The sequence below is a fragment of the Oryctolagus cuniculus genome, chromosome 10, assembly GCF_051225735.1.
Source record: "Oryctolagus cuniculus isolate XC-2025 breed Fujian yellow rabbit chromosome 10, ASM5122573v1, whole genome shotgun sequence".
NCBI classification, from domain to species: Eukaryota; Metazoa; Chordata; class Mammalia; order Lagomorpha; family Leporidae; genus Oryctolagus; species Oryctolagus cuniculus.
Window position 1 is genome coordinate 8,590,570 of NC_142876.1, and position 24,388 is coordinate 8,614,957.

The 24,388-nt window shown below is 44.0% G+C and overlaps 1 long non-coding RNA gene across 2 annotated transcripts; it reads left to right on the plus strand.

The window, feature by feature from the left end:
- The first annotated feature begins 351 nt into the window (after window positions 1-351).
- LOC138843941 (uncharacterized) lies at window positions 352-22,662 on the plus strand. 2 transcript variants are annotated; one of them, XR_011379164.2, is made up of 2 exons: window positions 352-539; window positions 22,306-22,662. It is a non-coding gene; the product is annotated as an uncharacterized LOC138843941 (long non-coding RNA). The 2 variants fall into 2 exon arrangements; XR_016213880.1 differs by lacking the exon at window positions 352-539 and adding an exon at window positions 21,003-21,259.
- Window positions 22,663-24,388: the final 1,726 nt, after the last annotated feature.

Here is a 24,388-nt window from a genome sequence, read left to right on the forward strand (position 1 = left end):
GAGCTGGCACCTGACACCCATTTTTGTTCTTAGGGAGGCCCCTGGCTAGGCTTGTTCTGGGTTTTTGTCTCCTTGAAGGAAAGAATTCAAGAGAGGGATATAGATAAAGGTGAGCTGGAAAACAAGATTTTTTAAAGTGAAAGTAGATAAGGAACCAGGGAATTGCAATTTATAAGAGACATAGTCCTCCTTTTATAGGACAGAGGGTGGTATCTAGGGCAGGGCTCGAGCTGTGCCCTGTGTGGGAAGTCTTGGAAGTGTCATGGTGTCAGGTACATGATGGGAGTGGGGTTCAGGTGCCTCATGGGAGTGGGTGTGCCCTTTATGGTAATTCCATTATCATCCAGGCACTCAGCCTACAGCCGTGTGGGATATTTCCAGTCAGCACAACCCCAGCAGCTGTGTCTGACAAGCAGATGGGATTTGAGTGGTGCACTTGGGGCCACAGCACCTGCCATTCTCATCTCCTCTTCATTAGCTACCTCCCTGGCTGCCTCAGGTTGACTGCACAGCGACTTCATCTTCAGCAGGAGCCACAGGTAAAGGATGAGAACACTGGGTGGGGAGACTCAGAGCTCTGGGAATCAGCTACTGTGCTGGTGGGTTCCTGTTTAAAACCACCCTGTGGCTTTTCACCCCATTTTAATTATTTTTTCATATTCTTCACCTTCTCTGATTATGAGAGTCTCAACAGAAATCCAGTCCAGATAAAGGATGTGAGGTTTCTTTTTTTTTTTTTTTTTTAAGATCTATTTATTTATTTGAAAGGCAGAGTTACACAGAGCCAGAGGCTTAGAGAGAGAGAGAGAGAGAGAGACAGTGAGAGAGAGGGAGGTCTTCTATACACTGATTCACTCCCCAGATGGCCACAACTGCTGGAACTGAGGCCATCTGAAGCCAGGAGCCAGGAGCCTCTTCCGGGTCCTCCACGTGGGTACAAGGGCCCAGGGACTTGAGACATCTTCCATTGCTTTCCCAGGGCATAGCAGACAGCTGGATCAGAAGTGGAGCATCCGGGACTTGAACCAGCATCCATATGGGATACTGGCACAGCAGCCGGCGGCTTTACCTGTTATGCCACAGCGCCGGCCCCAGGATGTGAAGTTTCAATGTCATTTACACAGAGGGGAAATGGGAAGTGTGCCAGCCAGATGCCAGGCCCACCCAGGATTTCATGTGAGACACAGGCAGACATGAATGGGGGCAGGTGCAGGGCTGGGGGCACAGGCACGGAGGTCGGTGTGCAGCAGGAACACCCCCCATGGCTGAGGCAAGCAAAGCCCGTCTCCCTTCCCTAGGAGGGGTGAGGTTGGCACCAGCACTGCAGACCCCCAAGCCACCTGCATCGAGGACTAGAAGCAGTTTGGAGCAGACACTTAGCAGAGAAGAGAGGAGGAAAATTGTGTCTGTTTGTACTTATCTGCACGGTGAAGGCTGTTGGTATATATCTTCTAGACTTGGTTGAGGAAAGAAAGAAAAATCACTCGTGATGTTTGCTGGCGTTCTGTTAAAGCTGGGAATAGAACATGGTGGTGCTTTCTCATGAAAGTTCTCTTGGAGGGTAGGCGTTTGGTGCAGCAGTTAAAATTCCACTTGGTTGCCCACGTCCCAAATCAGAGTGCCTGGGAGTGAGTCCTGGCTGCTCCGTTTCCAATCGGACTTCCTGCTATGGGCACCCTGGAAGACTGCAGTGCTGGCTCAAGTGCTTGGGTCCCTGTCACCCACATAGGGAGACCCAGATTGAGATCTGGGCCCTTGACTTCCGCCTGCCCAGGCCCTGGCTGTTATGAGCATTTGGGGAGTGAACCAGAAGATGGGAAATCTCTCCAAGTCTCTCTCTCTCTTCTCTTTCTCAATCTGCCTTTCAAATAAATAAATAATAGAACTTCTAAAATAGCTGACTCTGACCATTCTGGCAGTCAATTCCAAAATCAATCAACTAATGAATTGTTGGCTGGATCAGGTATCAACTACAGTACTTTGGCCAAAAAATAATAGAACTCCCAGCTCATAGGGAAGGGGAGCTTCCTACTTAACAAGCAGTCTGGAAGGAGACTGATGCTGAGTGTCATTAAGCCACAGGCTTAGGACATCATCCAGGGACAAGTTTCATCTTTCTGTTCTTCATCTTTCCACTCTGCCATCCTCCAAGCACATGGGCCACTGCTTCCCACCTCTCATGGTCACAAGTCACCTGCAGCAGCTTCAGATTGTCATGTGCTCACACAGAGGCTGAGGGACAGTGGGGCACATGCCTTCTCCTATCCTGTGTTTAGACACAGCATCCTGTGAGGCCCCCTTCTGTCTCATTGGCTCGTACTGCAACACCAGCCCCTCCCCAATCCCTGTCCAGCAGAATGACTCTTGGAGGTTCCACGGACAGCCCCATGTAGGCCTGAGAAGTGCTCATCTCCCTGACAACAGAAACCAAGATGGGAAGCAAGGACAAGAGTGGGGGGAGGCGGCACCCAACAGTGTTCGTCATAATAATGCATGCACTTCTTCCATCTGGTAAAAAATAAAACATCAATATTTTCACTCATAGACTAATCAACTTTGATATTCATTCAAAAAATTTATATTATCGGACCTTATTAGCTGGGCATTGTGGTGCTAGATGCTGGAGTAGAGAAAACAAGGAAAGGCCATTAAAATGAGCAGCAATGAATTTGTAAAACATAGCACTCACGTATGTGACTAACTCTACAAAATGAATTTAATTTTACCACACGTTGGTTAGGGTAGTTTTGGCAAACAGGCTAACAATTTCCAAGTGAAAGGTGTGTTTTTCTGCTGTAAAATAAACATTCTAGCACAATAGAATTCCTGCCCAAACTGATAAATGCTTCCAAGTGGAAAACCCAGTTTAATGAAACAAAGAGGATCATTGAAACTTAAAAAGAAAATCATTATCCTTCCACAAATTCTTAATTGCAACTCAGTGCATTACTGTTTTGAGGGACAACTTTTCAATTAAGAATAACACTTGTTCATTACCTTATTACTCTGTGCAAAGAAATGAGAATCAGCCATGAAAAGCTTATCTGGAAACAGCCACAGAGTTCAGTGACTGTGACTGGGAAATCCAGGGGCCTTGGGTCTTCAGTGTAAAGCGGTACGATTAAACAGTAGATGTGGCCACAAAAGAACTTATGCATTATTCAATACACATTTCCTCAGAGTTTTTTTTAACCTTAGTCATTTTTTCCCTTGGGCTACTTTCTGTGATGTTTTCAAAACTAAAAATATAAGTAATTGTGGAGAATAATAGATCCATAGTCACAATGTCAAAAACCATCATTCTTAGTAAGCTGATTTTTTTTAAAGGAGAGAGAGAGAGAGAGAGAGAGAGCGCTTCTATTTGCTGGTTCACTCCTCAAATGGCTGCAATGGTGGGAGCTAGGCCAAGCCAAAGCCAGGAGCCAGGAGCCTCTTCTGGGTCTCCCATGTGAATGCAGGGCCCAAGCACTTGGGCCATCCTCTGCTGCTTTCCCAGGCACATTAGCAGGGAGTGGGTTGGAAGTGGAACAACTGGGACTCCAACCAGCGCCCATAAGGGATGCTGGCACTGAAGGTAGAGGTTTAACCTTCTACGCCACAGTGACAGCCCCAATAAACTCATTTTTGTAAAATTCAGAAGCATCTAAGAGGTTACTACTATTTACCTGTATTTGACAAGAATTGATCTAAAGCTGATATTAGACTCAAACAGATCTATCATATTTTGATAATCTCCTCCGTGGTCAGTTCTCAAAATAGGAAATCAATGTACTTTCATAATCATTTTATTAACAACAAGCTGTCTTGCTTGTTCTTTCTGATGGTCTATTTTGAACACATTGCTTTTCCTCACTGGGGGACACAGTGGTAAATACTAAAGCAACATATTTACCAAGCCTTTCCCCACGCATGACCCCTTTTAGGATTTCCATTGTGCCAGGAAGCAAGTGGTGCTCACATCATTTCTGCTGTGCAGATGGATTCAGAGGTACAGAGACACAGCGTCCTAGCCCAGAGGTGGCTGAGCTGGATCAAGAACCCAGTCCTTTTTCTTTTTTTCTTTCTTTTTTTTTTTTTTTTAACAGGCAGAGAGGACAGTGAGAGAGAGAGACAGAGAGAAAGGTCTTCCTTTTGCCGTTGGTTCACCCTCCAATGGCCGCTGCGGCCGGCGCGCTGAGGCCGGCGCACCACGCTGATCCGAAGGCAGGAGCCAGGTGCTTCTCCTGGTCTCCCATGCGGGTGCAGGGCTCAAGCACTTGGGCCATCCTCCACTGCCTTCCCGGGCCACAGCAGAGAGCTGGCCTGGAAGAGGGGCAACCCGGACAGAATCCGGCACCCCGACCCGGACTAGAACCTGGTGTGCCGGCGGTGCAGGTGGAGGATTAGCTTATTGAGCCGCAGTGCCGGACGAATCCAGTCCTGACTCCAAGAATCTGTTCCTCCTAAATCAGTGAATGTGCTTCTGACTGGAAGGAATATTGACATGGACAGCAACCGTGGAGGCCTGGTTCCTTTCTTACTCTGTAAGTGATTGGCAGGAAAGGTAATGAAGAATTTTTGGAACTCTCATATGTACATTGGATATAGAGAAATGATTCGAAGGAGTTCAGAATATTCCATCCCAAATATCCCGCTTTGGCACAAGGGTTATTTTCAGCTAAATGCACTTAAGGTAGCAGCAGGTGCAGGAGAATCACTCTGACCTCCTCTTCCTTCCTGAAAGCAGGAGACAAAACTGTCTCGTGGAAGATGCTCTCCCTATACCACGACGAGAGTAGCATTATTTCCTTCAGGGACAAGGAAGTCAAAGATGAAAGACAAACCTTCACAAGCAAACCTTAAAAGAACAACCCTAATCTTATGAGTCACTTCTCTTTTGCCCTTAACTTTTTTTTTAAATGGTTTATTTATTTGTTTGAGAGGCAGAGTTATAGAGAGAGGTGGGGAGAAACAGAGAGTTCGTCCATCCACTGGTTCACTCCCCAGATGACCACAACAGCCAGAGCTGGGTCAATCCAAAGCCAGGAGCCTCTATCGTGTCTCCCATGTGGGGACAGGAGCCAAGCACTTGGGCCTTCATCCACTGCTTCCCCAGCCCTCCAGCAGAGAGCTGGATCAGAAGAGGAGCAGCTAGAACTTGAACTGACACCCATAAGGGATGCTGGCACCGCAGGTGGAGGCTTAACCTAGTATGACACAGCGCTGGCCCCTGCCCTTAACTCTTCCACCCTAAGCCTGATGCCTCATTATGTTTCCACAATCTGCTGTACTGTGCCAAATTCAGTATATAAGTGTTTGAATCTAAATGTTTCTTTGAGCCTTCACTTAAAAAAAAAAAAAACTTTGTTTATTTAAAAGTCAGAACTACACAGAGAGAAGGAGAAACAGAGAGAGAAAGGGAGATCTTCCATCTGGTTCACTTCCCAGATACACAACAGCTTGTGCTAGGCAAGGCAAAAAAGCCAGGAGCCAGGAGCTTCCTCCAGTAATCCAGAGGTGAATTGAGGTATATGGGAGGACTGTATAGATTATAGGCAAACACTCTACCATTTTATATAAGAGACTTGAGCATCCTCCAATTTTTTTTTTTTTTTTGTATCCACTGGCATTCTGGAACCAATCCCCCATAGAAAGGAAGAGATGGGTTCATAATCTTTAAAGTAACCAAAAATAAATCTTTTTTCAATTGTTGGTACCTCATTGTGTATATTTTTCTCTTTAAAACAAAACTTAATTTGACTCAGTTACTGCAACCAGCAGTATCAAGTTCTTAGAAATTCCTGGAAGTAGCAACCACAATAATAAAAAGCTAATTAAAATGAATAGTTACCAATGAAAGAGAAAAGTTTTCTTTATTCTTGAAGCTCAATTATATTATCAAGTAGGTTATCTGGTGAAAATGATCTGATAAATTTGATCAATGACACAATCTGACCACAAAATTCTTGTGAGGCTTTATCTACCTGGAAAAGCATTTTCACCTTTTATATGATGCTATGGATATTCCGCAAAGGGTGGTTGACCATGCTACTTAGATAGATACATGTCACAGGTATAAACTAAGGAAAAATGCAAAGACTGAACCAAATGAGTGACATTGTGACAAGATTTGCAAATGTTATATGCCAGTCTGAAATCAGATACTTTCTCAGGCTAATAATCCTATTCAAGAATTGCATAAAAAATATGAAAGCACATAAGGGCTAAGAGCAAAAACCTCAGATTTTACTAAACTCTACATTCCATGTGGCAGGGGCAAAAACTGATTTCTTTTTGTGTGTCTTGGAAAATATGTTTTGAATGGTTGAGTTATTGAGTGCATAATGATTATTATTTCAAATACATAAAATAGTTAAAATATGAACACAAAGATGGATCATGAAACTATTTTCACAAAATTTAATATCATTATTAAAATTATAGTCTTCATAAAAAAATTGTGTTTTCTATAGTAAATAATTTTTCCAAGGTTAGCATTTGGCACAGCAGCTAAGACAGAGCTTGGGATGCACACATTCCATGTCAGAGTGACTGGGTTCCAGTCCTGGATCCTCTCAAGGCTCCAACTTTCCACTAATTCACACCTTGGAAGACAGCAAGAACTTGTGTCCCTACCATCCACATGGGAGACCCAGACTGAGTTTCTGACTCTTGTCTCTGGCCTGGTACAGCCCTGGCTATTAGATAAAAACATTGTTTAAATTCTTGCAAAATTTTCTGTTACCACAAAGGTTTTTCATCATTATTATTTTAGTTAACAGATTTATAAAATTAAGGAGTGTAATTGTTGATGTTAATATTAGTTTGATAGAATCTCTAATAACCACAGCACCTTTTTTAAAAAAAATATTTATTTATTTGAAAGTCAGAGTTACACAGAGAGAGAAGAGGCAGGGAGAGAGGTCTCCACTGGTTCACTCCCCAGTTGGCCTCAACGGCCAGAGCTGTTCCAATCCAAAGCCAAGAGCCAGGAGCTTCCTCCGGGTCTCCCACGTGGGTGCCATAGCAGAGAGCTGGATCAGAAGAGGAGCAGCCGGGACTAGAACCAGTGCCCATGTGGGATGCCGGCTCTTCACGCCAGGGCGTTAACCGCTACACCACAGCACCAGCCCCAACATAGTACCTGGTTAATAGTTATTTGCATCCAAGGCCATATGTGGTTTTACATTGCTTTCAGTTATAAGGTGCAACTTATTTAAAATTAGAACAGGAGGGATGTTACCTCAGTTAGTGTTAGGTGTTCCTCCTACTCTGTCTTTCACTGAAATACTGTGATCTAGGGTTTTCTGTGCCCATACTGTGTTAACAAGTAATACCAGGCTTCATTAACATTGCATATTTCTGGTTAATTATTAAAGCTTCAATATAGTCTTTAATTTCTGCTGATATTTAAAAACAATCAAGCTATATATCTGTGATTAATGACATTGATATAATTCTCTTGATAGTAAACCTGAACTTTGCTCCTCAGAAATGACCAAACGCACTCACAACACCCTGATTGGAGCTCATTATCAGTCATAGTTTGAGTATTTCAATAGGGGATGGACTTGAGGAATGAAATTACAGCACAATCTTATACCCAGTGGGGTAGAGATAAAAATTCACATGACAAGTGAGAGTCACCCTTTCTAGATTTGTAGGAGATGAGGGCAATTACCAGAGACCTAATGCTCAGAAATAACTCATCATTATATCCAAGCAGGAACTACTGCATAAGTCTTTCTGAAGCCTGAAAGAAATAGGGGTTATAAATTATACATTTGGGAGAATAAAGTATTGAGTCTTAGCTGAAAATTCAGGATAAATTCCCCATTCAAGAGAGAAAAGATCAGTTACTTCTTTCGGGGATTTTCTCACCGCTTCATAGAGAAGAATGACAGTTTATCTCACATGGTAATGAAAATTGTCTCTCACACCTTTGGTTCATATATTAGCTTTGATGCCAATGGGGACTTTCTACCCATATTTCAATAATAATTACACCGTCAAGTTGTCTCACTACATTTGACACAGCTGTTTACCAGTTATTAAGTCATTGTCCTCAGCTCCAAACCATCTTTTGTTCCAGTCTCGGCAGTGTGTAGGAGGAGAGTCTCAACAAACTGCCTTTATGCTTTGCCAGTTGGTGCCCTGTTGGTCCTGTCTGCGGGAAGTTTTGGAAGGAGGATCCTAGGCCAGGAGAGTAAGGAGCTGCTCCTTCTCGTGGACTTCCTATCTGCTCCTCTAGCTGTGAGCAATGCCCAGCAATATTTCTCCACTCCAGTAACAGCAGACTGTTACTGTGGTACAGTTGAATCTTATCATGTCACACAGCTTCTGGTATTTGTTACTGCCTACTAGATATGATCACTGGACACTTTTCCATGCTTATTTACTTTGGGAATTCACACACTCACCAAGATTATTGTTTGCATAAGCAAATCCATAACAGATTGCTTCCTTAATAAAGTTATCCTAATGCAGCTGTGACCTCCAGATACACCGTCGTGGAGGCCATCTCAGAGGCTTGCAGACACATTTAAGATACTCGAATTACATGGTTTATTAAGTCAACTCAAAATTCACAGTAGGATACAAGAGTAGGGGAAAGATGGGATTAGTGTAACACAGTACAGGGTACAGTGGAATGAAACGCCTACTTCCCTGAACTAAGGTTGCACAATGTTCATCTATTTCTCTCTCTCTCTTTCACTTTGTATTTGTGTGTGTGTGTGTGTGTTTCTCCTCCAACCCCATCAGCTTCCTACTAAGGAAGTTGTTCCAAGAACCCATGCTGGACAGAGCCTCAGCTCAATAGGCTAATCCTCTGCCTGTGGTGCTGGCACTCTGGGTTCTAGTCCGGTTGCCCCTCTTCCAGTCCAACTCTCTGCTATGGCCCGGGGAGTGCAGTGGAGGATGGCCCAAGTGCTTGGGCCCTGCACCAACATGGGAGGCCAGGAGAAGCACCTGGCTCCTGGCTTCGGATTAGTGCGGTGCGCCCGTTGGAGGGTGAACCAAAGGCAAAAGACCTTTCTCTCTGTCTCTCTCTCTCTCTGTCCACTCTGCCTGTCAAAAAAAAAAAATAATAAATAAAAAAAAAAAAAGAACCCATGCTGAGATTGAGCAGGGAGTGTATTTGTCAATAAGACAAATAAGATAAGACACACTCTCCCCCTTAGAACAACAGAGGCAAGCACTCCTAGCCTGGAGTTTGCCGGTTGGCCTACTGAACAACTTAACTAGAGCACAAAAAAGGCCAGGATGGCTCCAAGTCAGGAGGTGACTTAGGGATGATCTAGCTGTCATCTGAAAGTCACATGGCCATCCTCATCTTTATAAATGGTTTCCTTGTTTCACTGTTTTTGCCATATAATATATCTTGAAGATATTACTTACTATTTATATCTAATGTGCCTTGTGAATTCTACTGATGCTTCTCAAGCTCATTGTTTATTCATTTTCTATCTTTAACACATGCTATGAGTTTCTCCCATAACTTATAGCTACTGATTTAACATGTGTTTTATTCATTCCATTTGTCTCATCCTCTGTAGTAGAATTGAATATTCATTAATAACAGAGCAAACTCACATTACTAGTATTAGGAAAGCCACTGGATTCAGCCAAATTTTAGAGTACTTTCACATGATCTCTGTCTTTATACAATACTGTAAACTTTAGCTCTTTCATCTTCTAAGTTAATATGCTTCTCCGTAGAGTTCCAACCCTGTTATTTGGCTGATGGTTATAGCTGAGTTGCTTCCATCCCTTTCCTCCTGATACAACTGTAATGGACAGATGACAGAAATCCTTGAGTCATTCTAACAGAGACAACTTAATATAAAGGACAGGTAACTGGGTCTAAAAATTTGTTGACTACATTTTGAAGCACTGAAACAATTAAAAAAAAAAAAAGGGTGGGGATGGAACACTAAATAACCACAGATGTGTGGCAAGAAGACTGTTGTCTCCCTTTAGGGACTAATGAGAAGCTTGGAGGAGAGGTCTCAGAGTTGAAGCCAAGACCTCTGAGAATGGGGCGAGGCTTAGCTGGTACTGATGGCTCAGCACAGAGTTAGGGACTGTGCATTGGCACCCAGACTTCAGGACTCAGCTACGGCGATGTCTCTTGAGGAGGTTCCATGAGTTTAGTTTGTATGGGACTGGAAAAACTGGAAAGTACACCAAACACCGGCCCCAAAAAACGTGTTTTTAAATTCTACTGAAATACAATTTATGCACTAGAATATTCACCTTTTCTAAAGTAAACTTCAGTGTTTTAGAAAGTATTTTCACAGTTGAGCAACCAGATGCCACAACATTATCATCAACTCAAGAGGCACTCTTGTACTAGTGGCTGTCACTCCTCACCCCTCCCAGCTAACTCCTGCCATCCATTGATCTACTTTCGGTCACTATGGATTTGGGTGTTCTGTACACACTGGAATCATACAACATTTTGTATCTGGCTTCTTTCACCAGTTTCATTCACGTTATAAGCATATATCGGTAGTTTCTTTTTACTGCTGAATAACATTCCATTGTATGGATAATGCCACGTTCGGTTTGATCTATTTATCAGTTGTTGGATATTGAGGTTGTATCTATTTATTTTATTGATATGAATGATGCTGTTATTGACCTTTGTATACAAGTTCTTGCAAGAAGACTTTTTTTTTTCAGTTATCATGGGTACATACCCAGAAGTGGAAGTGGAGATCACAGGTAGAGAGAGATTTTTTAAAGATTTGTTTATTTATTTGAAAGGCAGAGTTGTAGACAGAGAGGAAGAGATGGATAAAAAGTCTTCCAACTGCTGATTCACTCCTCAAATGGCCGCAACAGCCGGAACTGAGCTGATCTGAAGCCAGGAGCCAGGAGCTCTTCCGGGTCCCCCATGTGGGTGCAGGGGCCCAAGCACTCCCCATATGGGACATGTGGGTGCAGGGGCCCAAGCACTCCCCATATGGGACACTGGAACTGCAGGCGGAGGCTTAGCCCACAGCACCAGCCCCTAGGGAGAGTGCCTAGAGAGGAACCAGCTCATGTAGCTGTGGAGACAGGCCAGGCTGACTTCTGAGGACTGGCTGGCAACTTAAAGAGCCGATGCTGCAGTTGCGTCTGAAGGTGTTCTAAAGGTGGAGTTCTCTCTCCCTGAGGGTCTCAGTCACTCCTCTTTCAAAACCTCAGTGAAGGAGATGAGGCTCCCCATATTTTGAAGCTTCATGTGCTTTACTCAGAGCCTACTGAAACACCTTAAAAGAAATATCTAGAATCATGTTTGACCAAATAGCTGAGTACTGTGGCTTACTCATGTTGGACACAAAAGTAACCATCCCATCCGTTTAAAAAATTGCTTTAAGATCAGTTGCTTGTATTGAGATACGCTTCACATGCTATAAAACTTGCCATTTTAAAGTGTATAACATAGTGGGCTTTAGTATATTTGTAAGATTATGCAGTCATCACCATATAATTCCACATTTTTCCCCAAAAGCTGCCTCTCCCATTCTCCTATGTCCAGTCTCCACCCACCCCAATCCTTCCAGTAACTGGAAACCAAGGATCTACTTTATATCTCTATGGCTTTGCATATTCTAGATATATGGTGTTTTTGGTATGGCATCTTTAAATCAGCAAAATGTTTTCAAGATGCACCGATAGGGGTCGGCGCTGTGGCGCAGCAAGTCAAGCTACCACCTGTAGCACTGGCATACCATATAGTCGGCAATTTGATTACTGACTGCTTCACGTCCAATCCAGCTCCCTCCTAAAGTGCCTGGGAAAGCAGAGAAGATGGCCCAAGTGGTTGGGTCACTGCACCCACATGGGAGACCCAGATGAAGCTCCTGGGTTTGTTCTGGCCCAGGCATGAACCAGTGGATAGAAGATTCTCTCTGTCTCCCTCCCTCTCTCTCACTGTAATTCTGACTTTCAAATAAATAAATAAATCTTAAAAAATGCATCCATGATATATTAGATATTAATACCCACTCATTTTTAATGACTGAATTGTGTACATATGGCTATACCACACTTAATTTATTCATTTATTTGTCAGTTGACGGACATCTGCATGGAATTCACTTTTAGGATATTAGGGCTTTGCTGCTATAAGCATCTGGTTACTAACTTTTGTATGAACATACTTTCATTTAATTTGGCTGTAAACACAGAAGTAGAATTAGTGGGTCATATAGAAACTGATTTTTATTATAATAAACTTATTTATTTGAAAGGGAGAGTGACAGAGAGAGGAAGAGGAGGAGGAGGAAGAGGAAGAGGAGGAAGAAGAAGAAAAAGAAGAAGAAGAAGAAGAAGAAGAAGAAGAAGAAGGAGGAGGAGGAGGAGGAGGAGGAGGAGGAGGAGGAGGAGGAGGAGGAGGAGAAAGAGAGAGAGAATGAATATCTTCCATCTGCTGGTTCATTCCCCAAATGGCTGCAACAGCCAGGTCTGGGCCAGATCAAAGCCAGGAGCCAGGAACTCCAGCCTGGTCTACAACATGGGGCCATCAACCATTGCCTTTCCAGGTGCATTAGCAGGAAGCTGGATCAGAAGCAGAGTATCTGAGTATTGAACTAGAACTTGGATCTGAGATCACAAGGGGGCAGGTTAATCTGTTGCACCACTATGCTAGCCCTCATATTTAGCTTTTTAACAGACCACCAAGTCATTTTCCACAGAGCTTATACCATTTTACAGTCCTAGAAGCAATGTATAATGTTTCCAATTTCTCCACATCCTTTTTATTTTCCACTTTTTAAAAATTAAATCCAGGGGCCAGCGCTGTGGTGTAGCGGGTAAAGCCACCGCCTGCAGTGCCGGTACCCCATATAGGCACCGTTCTAGACCCGGCTGCTCCACTTCCGATCCAGCTCCCTGCTATGGCCTGGGAAAGCAGTAGAAGATGGCCCAAGTCCTTGGGCCCCTGCACCCACATGGGAGACCCAGAAGAAGCTCCTGGCTCCTGGCTTCAGATCAGCACAGCTCTGGCCGTTGTGGCAAACTGGGGAGCGAAACATCGGATGGAAAACCCCCCCCCCTCTGCCTCTCCTTCTCTCTCTGTGTAACTCTGACTTTCAAATAAAATAAGTCTTTAAAAAAATTAAAATTAAATCCATAATAACGAATGTGAAGTGGTATTAGTCTGGTTTTTTTTGTTGTTGTTGTTGTTGTTGTTGCTTTACCTAAAATATTGGAAAGGACCTTCTTAGAAATGCAAAATCGTATTAGAGTTTGCAGTTTGAGCTTACAGTTCAGGATCTGATGGCCCCTATCAGGCATCTGTGGAGGCTAGTCAGGGTGGTTACAGAGGAAAGCTCACATGGCAAGCCAGAAATAGATAGAACTGAGGCTAAACTCAGAGACTTTAACCCATACGAGAACTACCCCTGAGGGCATGACCCTAGTGACTTACAGACCTCCCACCAACCCCATCTCCCAGCCACCACAATTAGATCACCTTTAATCCAACAACATTAAGACATCAGAGTTTTATAGTTTTTAAAATCAGAGTGTTTTAAACATCTACACTGAGTTTGGGGGAAATTAGTCCTGCTATACCCACAACGAAGGGGATACCACATTGTGGTTTTGATTTGCATTTGTTTTTAATACTAATTGCCCCGGACATCTTTCCATGTGCTTATTACTCATTTGTATATCTTATTTTTTTAAGATTTATTTATTTATATGAAAGTCAGAGTTACACAGAAAGAGAGAGAGGTCCTCCATCCTCTGGTTCACTCCCCAATTGGACACAATGGCCAGAGCCGGGCTGATTCGAAGCCAGGAGTCTAGAGCTTCTTCCTGGTCTCCCACGTGGGCACAGGGGCCCGAGGACCTGGGCCATCTCCCACTGCTTTCCCAGGCCACAGCGGAGAGCTGTGGAGCAGCCCAGGCCGGTTTGCAATGCTGGCACTGCAGGCGCGCGGCCCCTGTATATCTTCTTTTGATACTTGTTGTAATTGTTGCTGTTTTTCAGTTGGCTTATTTACTTACTGCTGATTTTTAAGAGTACTTGATGTATTCTGGATACTAGACCTTTATCTAATTATCAAATATTTTCTCTAATTTTGAGGGTTTTCTTTTCATTTCTTGATGGTGCCTTTGATACACAGAGGTTTTAAATTTTGATGAAATCAGTGTAGCTTTTAGCATTGTTTAAAAAACCTTATCTAATCCAAGGTCACAAAGATCACATCTATGTTATCTTCTAAGAAGTTTATATTTTTAGCTGTTGCGTTTAGTTAATTTTTGTGTATGGCATGAGGTAGTGGGCCCAATCCATGATTTGCATATGGATACCCAGGTGTCCCAACAGCATTTGAAAGAATAATTTTTCCCCATTACCTGGTCTTGGCATCCTGTCAAAAATCAACTGACAATGTGTTTGTAGATTCATTTCCAGACTCTCAACACTGCCCCATGGACCTAGATTAGTTTATTCCTTATGCCAACATCGCATTGTATTGATTACATAGTTTTATATATTCTGAAATCAGAAAGTATGAATTCTCCAAGTTTGTTCTTCTTTGAGATGGTTTTGGCCATACGATTCTCTTGTATTTCACATGAACTTTAGGGTCAACTTTGTCTATTTCTATAGAAGAGGCAGTTAAGATTTTGGTTAGTATGGCATTAAATCTGAAGATCAATTTGGGAGCATACCATTTTAACAATATTAAGTCTTGCAGTCTATGACACAAAATGTCTTTCCATTTACTTGTTTTTAAAGATTTCTTTCAATAACATTTTATAACTTTCTTATATTTGTCTTACACTTTTTAATTTATCCCTTAGTATTTAGTTCCTTTTGATGCTATTGAAAATAACAACCAACCAACAGGATACTATGTAATTATTAAAAGTACATTTTAGCTGGTATATAGTATAATTACATTGAAAGCTATTTATGCAGGGCCGGCGCCGTGGCTCACTTGGCTAATCCCCCGCCTGTGGCGCTGGCATCCCATATGGGCTCCAGGTTCTAGTCCCGGCTGCTACTCTTCCAGTCCAGCTCTCTGCTGTGGCCCGGGAGGGCAGTGGAGGATGGCCCAGGTGCTTGGGCCCCTGCACCCGCATGGGAGACCGGGAGGAAGCGCCTGGCACCTGGCTTCAGATAGGTGCAGCGCTGTCTGTAGTGGCCATTTGGGGATGAACCAAAGGAAGGAAGACCTTTCTCTCTGTCTCTCTCTCTCACTGTCTATAACTCTACCTGTCCAAAAAAAAAAAAAAAAAAAAAAAAAAAAAAGCTATTTATGGAAGTAAAGAATAATGACATGGGGGGTCGGTGCTGTGGCACAGTGAGTAAAGTCACTGCCTGCAGTGCTGGCATCCCCTCTGGATGCCAGTTCATGTCCCAGCTGCTCCTCTTCTGATCCGGCTGTCTGCTATGGCCTGGGAAAGCAGTAGAAGATGGGCCCCTGGTGCTTGGGCCCCTGGATCCATGTGGAGGACCAGGAAGAAGCTCCTGGATCCTGGCATCAGATCAGCTCAACTCCAGCCATTGTGGCCATTTGGGGCGTGAGCCAATGGATGGTAGACCTCTATCTCTGCCTCTCCCTCTCTCTCTCTCTTAAAAAAAAAAATGACATGGGAAGGTGATTTAAGATAAATAAGAATTTGAAATCAAATGCATTGTAAAATTGTAACTATAAATGACTAGCAAATAAGCCAAGACATATATTCACAGAAGTCTTACATTTTTCTCACTTTTTTATGGTTTCAGATGTCTTTAATGACAATGATTACTTTTATAGTAAAAACTCCAAAGATATAATTTATAAAAGCCCATTGGTTTTGAATTATTAGGGTGCTTATAAAAATTGTGTTGGGCTGTTTATGATATCTTTTTGAGAGTTCATTGCAAGTTTATTTTAAGATGCTAAAAGTCAAGTGGCTACAATTGATGTCAAATTGATACCAGTTAATTATATATGGTTTATTTTTTGCAGTCTTAGCATAAAACTCACATAGCATTCACTTAAATGATGTTTATCTACAAATCAAATCTCCATTCTACTCGTTAGGTAATTTTGCCATATAGATATTTAATTCCTTTTGTATTCCCCATTAAAGTTTAGTCATATTATATTATGATGGATAGCACAACAATCACTATCTGGCATTGAAGCATAGCAACAGAAGACTCTGCACGCGACATTACAAGAAGTAAAGTTTATTTTTCACGGATAAACAATTCAAATTCTAGGTATGGTAAACAGGTCACTATCAGAATAGTCTAAACTACTGTGCCTCGTACTTCCTGAACGTTTATTCCAAGAAAGAACAAACTAACATATCTTATATTTGCTGTCCGTGTCACCTGAAAGAGCCAAATTTGTAGATGTGCAGTAAGAAAATGATTTATTGCTGGAACGTTGCACATCTGTGAAACGTGAATGGTGTGAGCCGATCCTGGGGCAAGCCCAGCACCTGCTGCTCTGCCTGAGGGAATGCCCCTGCAATGGGCTCTTTGCTGCTGGAAGATGAGCTGCATAATGTAATTAGCTGATGATTCCAATCCACTCACTTAATGAGCACTTCTTTCGAGAATTGTGACAACATTTTGAAACGTAACAAAACCCCCACAGTTTCTGAACGCCGTGTCCTCATTTACGGAACCATCGCAGCACCTTCACGTGCAATAGAGCTAGTCTGTTCCTGGGCACTGCAGGTTTTTCAGCCAAGCCCACTGACGTGTGTGCAGTAAGACCGGTTGTCTACAGAGCACCTGCTTTCCTGTGAAAGTATCTGATTACTAACACATGGCTGGTTCTTGCCAAGAAAAGGTTTTCCATTTCTCTGGCTGGCTTGAGCCTCCATCAGGCTGCCTGTTTGGTCTTTGTGATCACTGTGCACAGCCCAAATTTCTTCCTTCTCCTTTTGTTCTGGAAAGCTCCTGCTGTGAACTGCTTTCCATTCTTCCCCGTGGAGGCCGGCTCGTGCTGTGCCCGGTTCTGCATCTAGATTGTGCTGTGATATGAATACAATGGTTCCAGTTCCGGCCCCATCCCAGGGGAGTCATTTAACTCCAAGGACATCCAGAGTTACAGTCTGCACCTCCCCCTCCACCCGCTGCTGTCAGCAAACCCTGAACCTTTCCTCTGCTTCTATTCTAGTCACCCTCCCTGCCCCCGTATTAAAGAACTCCCATCGGAATTGCTAGAGGCAGGACCAGCACAGCCTGGAGTTGGGGGACAATCTGTCCCTTTGTTCTGGGGACAGCAGCACTCCCAGGAAAACGGAACTACTCCCAAAGGGAAAGTCACCTGAAACTCAAACTCCTCAGTGGAAGGAAGCAGATGCCGCTGTGGGTAACTCTGTGATCTTGGGCTTGAGGCTGCATTTCTTGAGGTTCCAGATCTGAAACAGGTGAAAGTGGCTCAGATTCATTTCTTTATTTTCTACAGGTTAATAGAATGCTTTCAGTATCCAATGGCAGCCATGGGCTTTCTCCTTAGAATAGTGAACATGTGCAAATATACAGAAAAATTACATACACAAAGTAGTAAATGACTGGCACTCAGGAGGCCCATGTCCACCTGCTAAAAACATAGACAAGCAAAGGAAACCGGGCATGCAGTCTCTAAATCCTTGCTGAAGGCTCACCTTCTGTGACTCCAACCTCCATGTCAAGGCTCTTGACCCAAATGTGTCCCTCGTGCCTCATTTCTTGGATATTGTCACATGTTTGTTTTCCCATTGGTTAATTATAAAGGGTCTCTTTTGGGCAAACCCATGAAACTGTAAATGAGACACTACATATATAGGACCCTAACATTAGCCCTTTCCTTTCGCTTTTGGGATTTATTTTCTGTTTTCTTAAATAAAAAAAAAAAGCCTATGGTGAAATACATATAACATGTACTGAAAGCAATCTGCTTATCAATATTTCTGAAATTAAGCTGTGTGGGTTCTTGCCACGATTTCAGAGAAGAATTCTGAATACTGGCTCAGACTAGATGACATGGTAAGTTTTTAAGCTTTTTATTCAGTGAGAGAAATGCATAGGAGAGTGAGGGCTCTATCTAAGAGAGAAAGGGACATCTAGATCCATTCCAAGCAGAGTAGGCCAAGAGCCCGGTGCAGCAAGTGTTGGGTTCTAAGCAGCTACTAGCCGCTTATCACAGACAGGGGCAGCTAAGTGGAAGGCAGAGATAGTGGGCTGCCCAAAGGCCACACGCCCTGAAGGCCATGTGCCCCCAAAGGCCACACACCCTGAAGGCATGGCGCAACAAGGGCAACAAAGGTCAATAATGGCAAAACAAGAGCCGGTCTACTGTGTTTCAGGGCTTTTATCCACTTCCAAAGGGGCCTGGTCACATAGCCTGATTGGTAGGTGGGCATACACGTGGGGTGAGGTAGGGGGATGAGATCACACAGGGGTGATCTGCCGAATTCTTTTCATATTGTAGACTGAAAGTCTGCATCCCGCCTTTCCTGAGCTTCTGGTAACCATCATTCGACTTCCTGAGCCTGTAAATTTGTCTACTCTAAGTCCTTCATATACAGGAAGTGGAATCACACAATATTTGTCTTTTTGTGACTGGCTTATTTTATTTTTTAAAGATTTTTTTATTATTTGAGAGGCAAAGGCAGAGAGAGGAAGGGAGATCTTCCATCCACTGGTTCACTTCCCAAAACCCTGCAACTTTCAGAGTTGGGCCAATCGCAAGCCAGGAGCCAGGAGCTTCTTCCGGGTCTCCCATGTATGTGCAGGGGCCCAAGCATTTAGGCCATCCTCCCTGTTTTCCCAGGACAAAGCAGAGAGCTGGATCGGAAGTAGAGCAGCAGAGACTCGAACTGGTGCCCATATGGGATGCCGGCACTGCAGGCGGTGGCTTTACCCACTATACTACAGCGCCAGGCCCTGGCCTATTTTATTTAGGACAATACCCTTAAGGTATTATACCCTTAAGGTTTATTATAGCATTTCTCTAAGGTTCAATAGTATGTCATTTATATATATATATATGTGTGTGTGTGTGTGTGTGTGTGTATGTATATATATATATTGTTTAACCATTTCTTCTGTCAGTGGATTCTTAGGTTGAATCCACATCTTGGTTATTAAGAATAATTCTGGGGGCCGGCACCGGGACTCACTAGGCTAATCCTCTGCCTTGCGGCGCCGGCACACCGGGTTCTAGTCCCGGTCGGAGCGCCAGATTCTGTCCTGGTTGCCCCTCTTACAGGCCAGCTCTCTGCTGTGGCCATGGAGTGCAGTGGAGGATGGCCCAAGTGCTTGGGCCCTGCACCCCATGGGAGACCAGGATAAGCACCTGGCTCCTGCCATCGGATCAGCGGGGTGCCCCGGCCACAGAACACAGGCCACAGCGGCCATTGGAGGGTGAACCAAGGGCAAAGGAAGAACTTTCTCTCTGTCTCTCTCTCTCACTGTCCTCTCTGCCTGTTAAAAAAAAAAAAAAAAAAAGAATAATTCTGGGGCCGGCGCGCTGTGGCATAGTGCCTGCAGTGCTGTCATCCCATATGGGCGCCAGTTCAAGTCCCGGCTACTCCACTTCCGATCCAGCTCTCTACTCTGGCCTGGGAAAGCAGTAGAAGATGATCCAAGTCTTTGGCCTCCTGCACCCATGTGGGAGACCTGGAGGAAGCTCCTGGCTCCTGGCTTCGGATCGGCGCAGCTCTGGCCATTGAGGCCATCTAGGGAGTGAACCAGCGGATGGAAGACCTCTCTTTCTGTCTCTGTGTAACTCTGACTTTCAAGTAAATAAATAAATAAATCTTAAAAAAAAAAGAAGAAGAATTCTTTTTTGAGCAGCTTTTGGCATAGCAGGTCAAGCACCACCTGCAGTGCCGGCATCCCATATGGGTTCCGGTTCAGATCCCAGCTGCTCTGCTTCCCATCCAGCTCCCTGCTAGTGTGCCTGGGAAAGCAGGGGGGGATCACCCAAGTGCTTGGGGCCCTACACCCACATGGGAGACCCGGAGGAAGCTCCTGGCTCCTGGCTTCAGATCAGCTCAGCTCCAGCCACTGTGGCTGTTTGGGGAGTGAGCTGGTGGATGGAAGACATCTCTCTCTCTGCCGCTCTGTAACTCTGCCTTTCAAATAAATAAATAAATAAATAAATCTTTCTAAAGAAAAGAATTACGAACGTGGGTGTATAGATATCTGTTCAAGTGCTTGCTTTTGATTCTTTTAGGTAGCTACTCAGAGGTGGAATAGCTGGGTCATATGGTAATTCTATGTTTAAGTTTTGGGGGAATGTTTATAGTTTTCCATAGTGCCTGCACCCACTAACAGTGCACGAAGATTTCAGCTGTTCCACATCTTCACCAAAACTTATTTACTTATTTTTTTCTATTTTTATTAATTTTTTAATCTTTTTGATAGTACATATCCTAATGGGTGTGACCTGGTATCACAGTATGGTTCTGATTTGCTTTTCCCTGATGAGTACTGATGAGCATCCTTCCATGTCCTTATTTTCCATTTCAGTATCTTTGGAGAGACCTCTATGAATCCATACATTCACATTTTGATATGGACAGCGGTTTTCTGACACCCTCGCCCTCCAAATTCCTCTGATAAAGTCCTAACCTCTAGTGTTAGAGTATCTGGGGTACAGCCTTTTGTGGAGCCCTCTGGTATGGAGTTACTGTCCTTGTAGGAAGAGACACCAGAGAGCTCTCTGCCATGTGAGGATACAAGGGGAAGTGGCTGTCTGGAAACCAGAGAGAGTGCCCTCCCTTATCTCTGAGCTCAGGAGCCCAGAGAGCATCCTGATCTCAGACTTCCAGACTCTGGACTGTGAGAGACAAACTTCCCAGCATGTGGCTGTTGGTTGTACCAGCCCAGGCTAAGACACAATTTTCCCCCATATTTTTTCTCCCTTTTCTTCTTCTCTGTTGTAGACTTTTTGCTTATTTGTGGTGAAGTGCATAATTTAATTTTGTAGTAGAGTTTCTATTAAAAATGGACAATTGCTGCTTTTTTTATTTATTAATAGTACAGTAGCGCATTTATGCTTCTGGAATTGAAGTGAATATTCAAACAACATCAAAAGAAACTAGTAGGACCGGTGCTGTGGCGTAAATTTAAGCCTCCATCAGTGGGGCCAGCGTCCCATGTGGGCACCAGTTCAAGTCCCTGCTTCTCCACTTCTGATTCAGCTCCCTGTTGATGCACCTAGGAAAGAAGGGGAAGATGGCCCAAGTCCTTGACTCCTACACCCACATGGGAGACCAAGAAGAAGCTCCTGGATCCTGGCTTTGGCCTGGCCCAGCCCTGGCCATTGTGGCCATTTGGAGAGTAAGCCAGAGGATGGAAGATCTCTCTCTATCTTTCTCTGTATCGCTGCCTTTCAATTAAATAAATAAATCTTTAAAAATAAAAAAGATAAAAAAAGAAACTTGGGGCTAGCACTGTGGCGCAGCAGGTTAAAGCCCTGGTCTGCAAGTGCCGGCATCCCATTTGGGTGCCAGTTTGAGTTTCGGTTGCTCCACTTCTAATCCAGCTCTCTGCAATGGCCTGGGAAAACAGTAGAAGATGGCCCAAGTCCTTGGGCCCCTGCACCCACATGGGAGACCCGGAGGAAGCTCCTGGCTTCTGGCTTCAGACGGGCATAGCTCCAGCCATTGCAACCACCTGGGGAGTGAACCAGCAGATAGAAGACCTCTCTCTCTGCCTCTGCCTCCCTGTAACTCTGCCTTTCAAATAAATAAATCTTTAAGAAAAAAATAAAAGAAACTGCTTTTTTTTTCTGCTGCCTGCTGTTAGTCATAAAATGCTGTTGTCACCAACCCACCTGTTCACGTGGCCACGCTGAGATGGTTTTGTCACCTGGCTATCAAGTTTGCTTAGTTATTTCCATAGATAATATTTCATGGGATTATAGGGCCGGCGCTGCGGCTCACTAGGCTAATCCTCCGCCTGCGGCGCCGGCACCCCAAGTTCTAGTCCCAGTTGGGGCCCCAGAATCTGTCCCGGTTGCTCCTCTTCCAGGCCAGCTCTCTGCTGTGGCCCGGGAGTGCAGTGGAGGATGGCTCAGGTGCTTGGGCCCTGCACCCACCTGGGAGACCAGGAGAGGCACCTGGCTCCTGGCATTGGATCAGTGGGGTGCACTGGCCGCGGCAGCCATTGAAGGGTGAACCAACAGCAAGGGAAGACCTTTCTCTCTGTCTCTCTCACTGTCCACTCTGCCTGTCAAAAAATTTTTTTAAAAAATATTTCATGGGATTACATTTTAATTACTATTTGGATCACTAATTATGAAATAAATACCTTCAAAAATGACACCATGATGCAGCATTGGAACTAAAAGACAAAAATTTTACATGGTATTTTCTGTGTTTCAGGTAGCTTGAAAGAGAAAATGGGGGCCAACGCTGTGGTGTAGTAGATTAAGCCCCGGCTTCAGAGCCAGCATCTCATATGGGTCCTGGTTTGTGCCCCAGATGCTCCACTTCCAATCCAGCTCCCTGCTAATGGCCTGGAAAAGCAGTGGAAGATGGCCCAAGTACTTGGGCCCCTGCACCCACATGGAAGACCCAGAAGAGGCTCCTGGTTCCTGGCTTCAGATCAACCCAGCTCCAGCCATTCCGGGCAATTGCCAAATGAACTAGTAGATGGAAGACCTCTCTCTCTCTCTGCCTTTCTTGCTCTCACTGTGTAACTCTGACGTTTGAATAAATAAATAAAATCTTAAAAAAAAAAAGAATTTTAAATGAGAGGTGCTTTAGAGACGAAAGTAATAGCATTTACCAATATTTGGAGACCATTTCTATTTAGTAATAAGGAAGAGGGGCACAACAAGAATTCCCTCTGGTGTCTGGCTTTTAAAACTGGATAGCCACACTGCTGTTCACTGAAATATGAAACTGAAGGAAGATGTTTGGGAGACAGACCATATGCTTCGTTGTTTTGTGTTGCGCCTGAGATGTCACTGAGATAGTGCAGTAGGCAGCTGGGCACCCCGGCCAGGACCATAAGGGAAAGAACTAGAGTTGTACACGCGTGAGTCATTTGTGTTTGGTGTGAGTCGAAGCCAAGGATGTGAAAAGATTGGGAGGAGACAGCAAATAAAATGGGCCTCAGCTTGGGAATTTCGGAACGTGCACCATTACCAGTTTATGAAGGAGAAGTACCCTTAGTGCTAGGATGGAGATAAAGTATTAAAACAATCCTATTTATTTATTTATTTATTTTAATCCAACCTATTTTTTCAATTTTATAAAATCTCTTTTTGAAGAGATTAATTCTCTTGTGATTCATGACTTAGTCATTCAGTTCCTAACAGAAGCCACGTGCACAATGATGTGCAGCACCTGTGGAAGTTCATTTGTTTATTCAGCTGGAATATTTACAAAGCAGATACAATGGGCTGGATTTCTATGGAAAAGCAAAGATGGAGACATCTTCAAGAGATATGGGCCCCATCAAGGGCCAGCCTGGCCAGGACATTTTGAGGTGACCAGAAATGCTACAGATAAAAAATATGATATATATTTTAAATGGATTTTGGAGACCCTCCCTGTGAACATTCCAAGAACTTTGCCTTCATCATGTTTAAATCTATGTTAGCACTGCGCGAGGTGACCTTCACACACTGAGAGGAGAGTCCAAACACTTGATTTCAAAGGGTGACACATTCTTTTGTTTTTGGTCTTAACTGATTGACTTCGCTGACTGCCTTTTCTGTTAGAGTAGCTGACTTTAAAATCCAGCCTGGGCTGAAAGACACGCACAGCATGGAGCTTCATTCTGTGGAAGTGACTGGGATTTGCCTCTCACCTCCAGATCAACCGACAGTCAGCACTGCTGTGTCATCAGCCAAGGCACTGCTGGCAGGCAGGACCCGGTTCTAAACTTCAGCTGGAGAGATTGCATCCAGCTCGAGATAAATGGAGTTACTGTTCAAGTTGGGTAGAAAGTGACTCCTCACATGAGAGCCATCTGAGGACCACCAGAAAAGATGTCTTTGTGCTGGACATCTCAAGGGCTGGCTTTTCAGTTCTTTCTCCTGGAAGTGACCCCTGTCCAGAATCATGGAACTGAGTATAATAATGAGTCTGCAAAAGAGTCTAAGCATAATCACCCTGTTACTTTGAAATTACCCTGCATTCTTTACCCACAGGCTTCCCATCATTAGCTAATTAAACAGCACAGTTTGGAAGGGAAAGTACATCTCTACCTCATTTCATCAAAGGGAAAGTCGTAGAGGGCTGCAATGACAGAGTGGACGGTGACGCCCACTGGAGGGGGACAGAAACATCTGCTGAATAATGCAGATAACTTGTGTGCTCAGGTTCACATAAGGGCCATCTGCCCATCCATTACTGCAGCGGGGCTGCCCTTGAAGGTCACCAGGACACAAAAATCATCACGCTCACAAATTCCCAGGAAAGGACACTGACTTTCCTCAGCAGACTGTTTTTCACC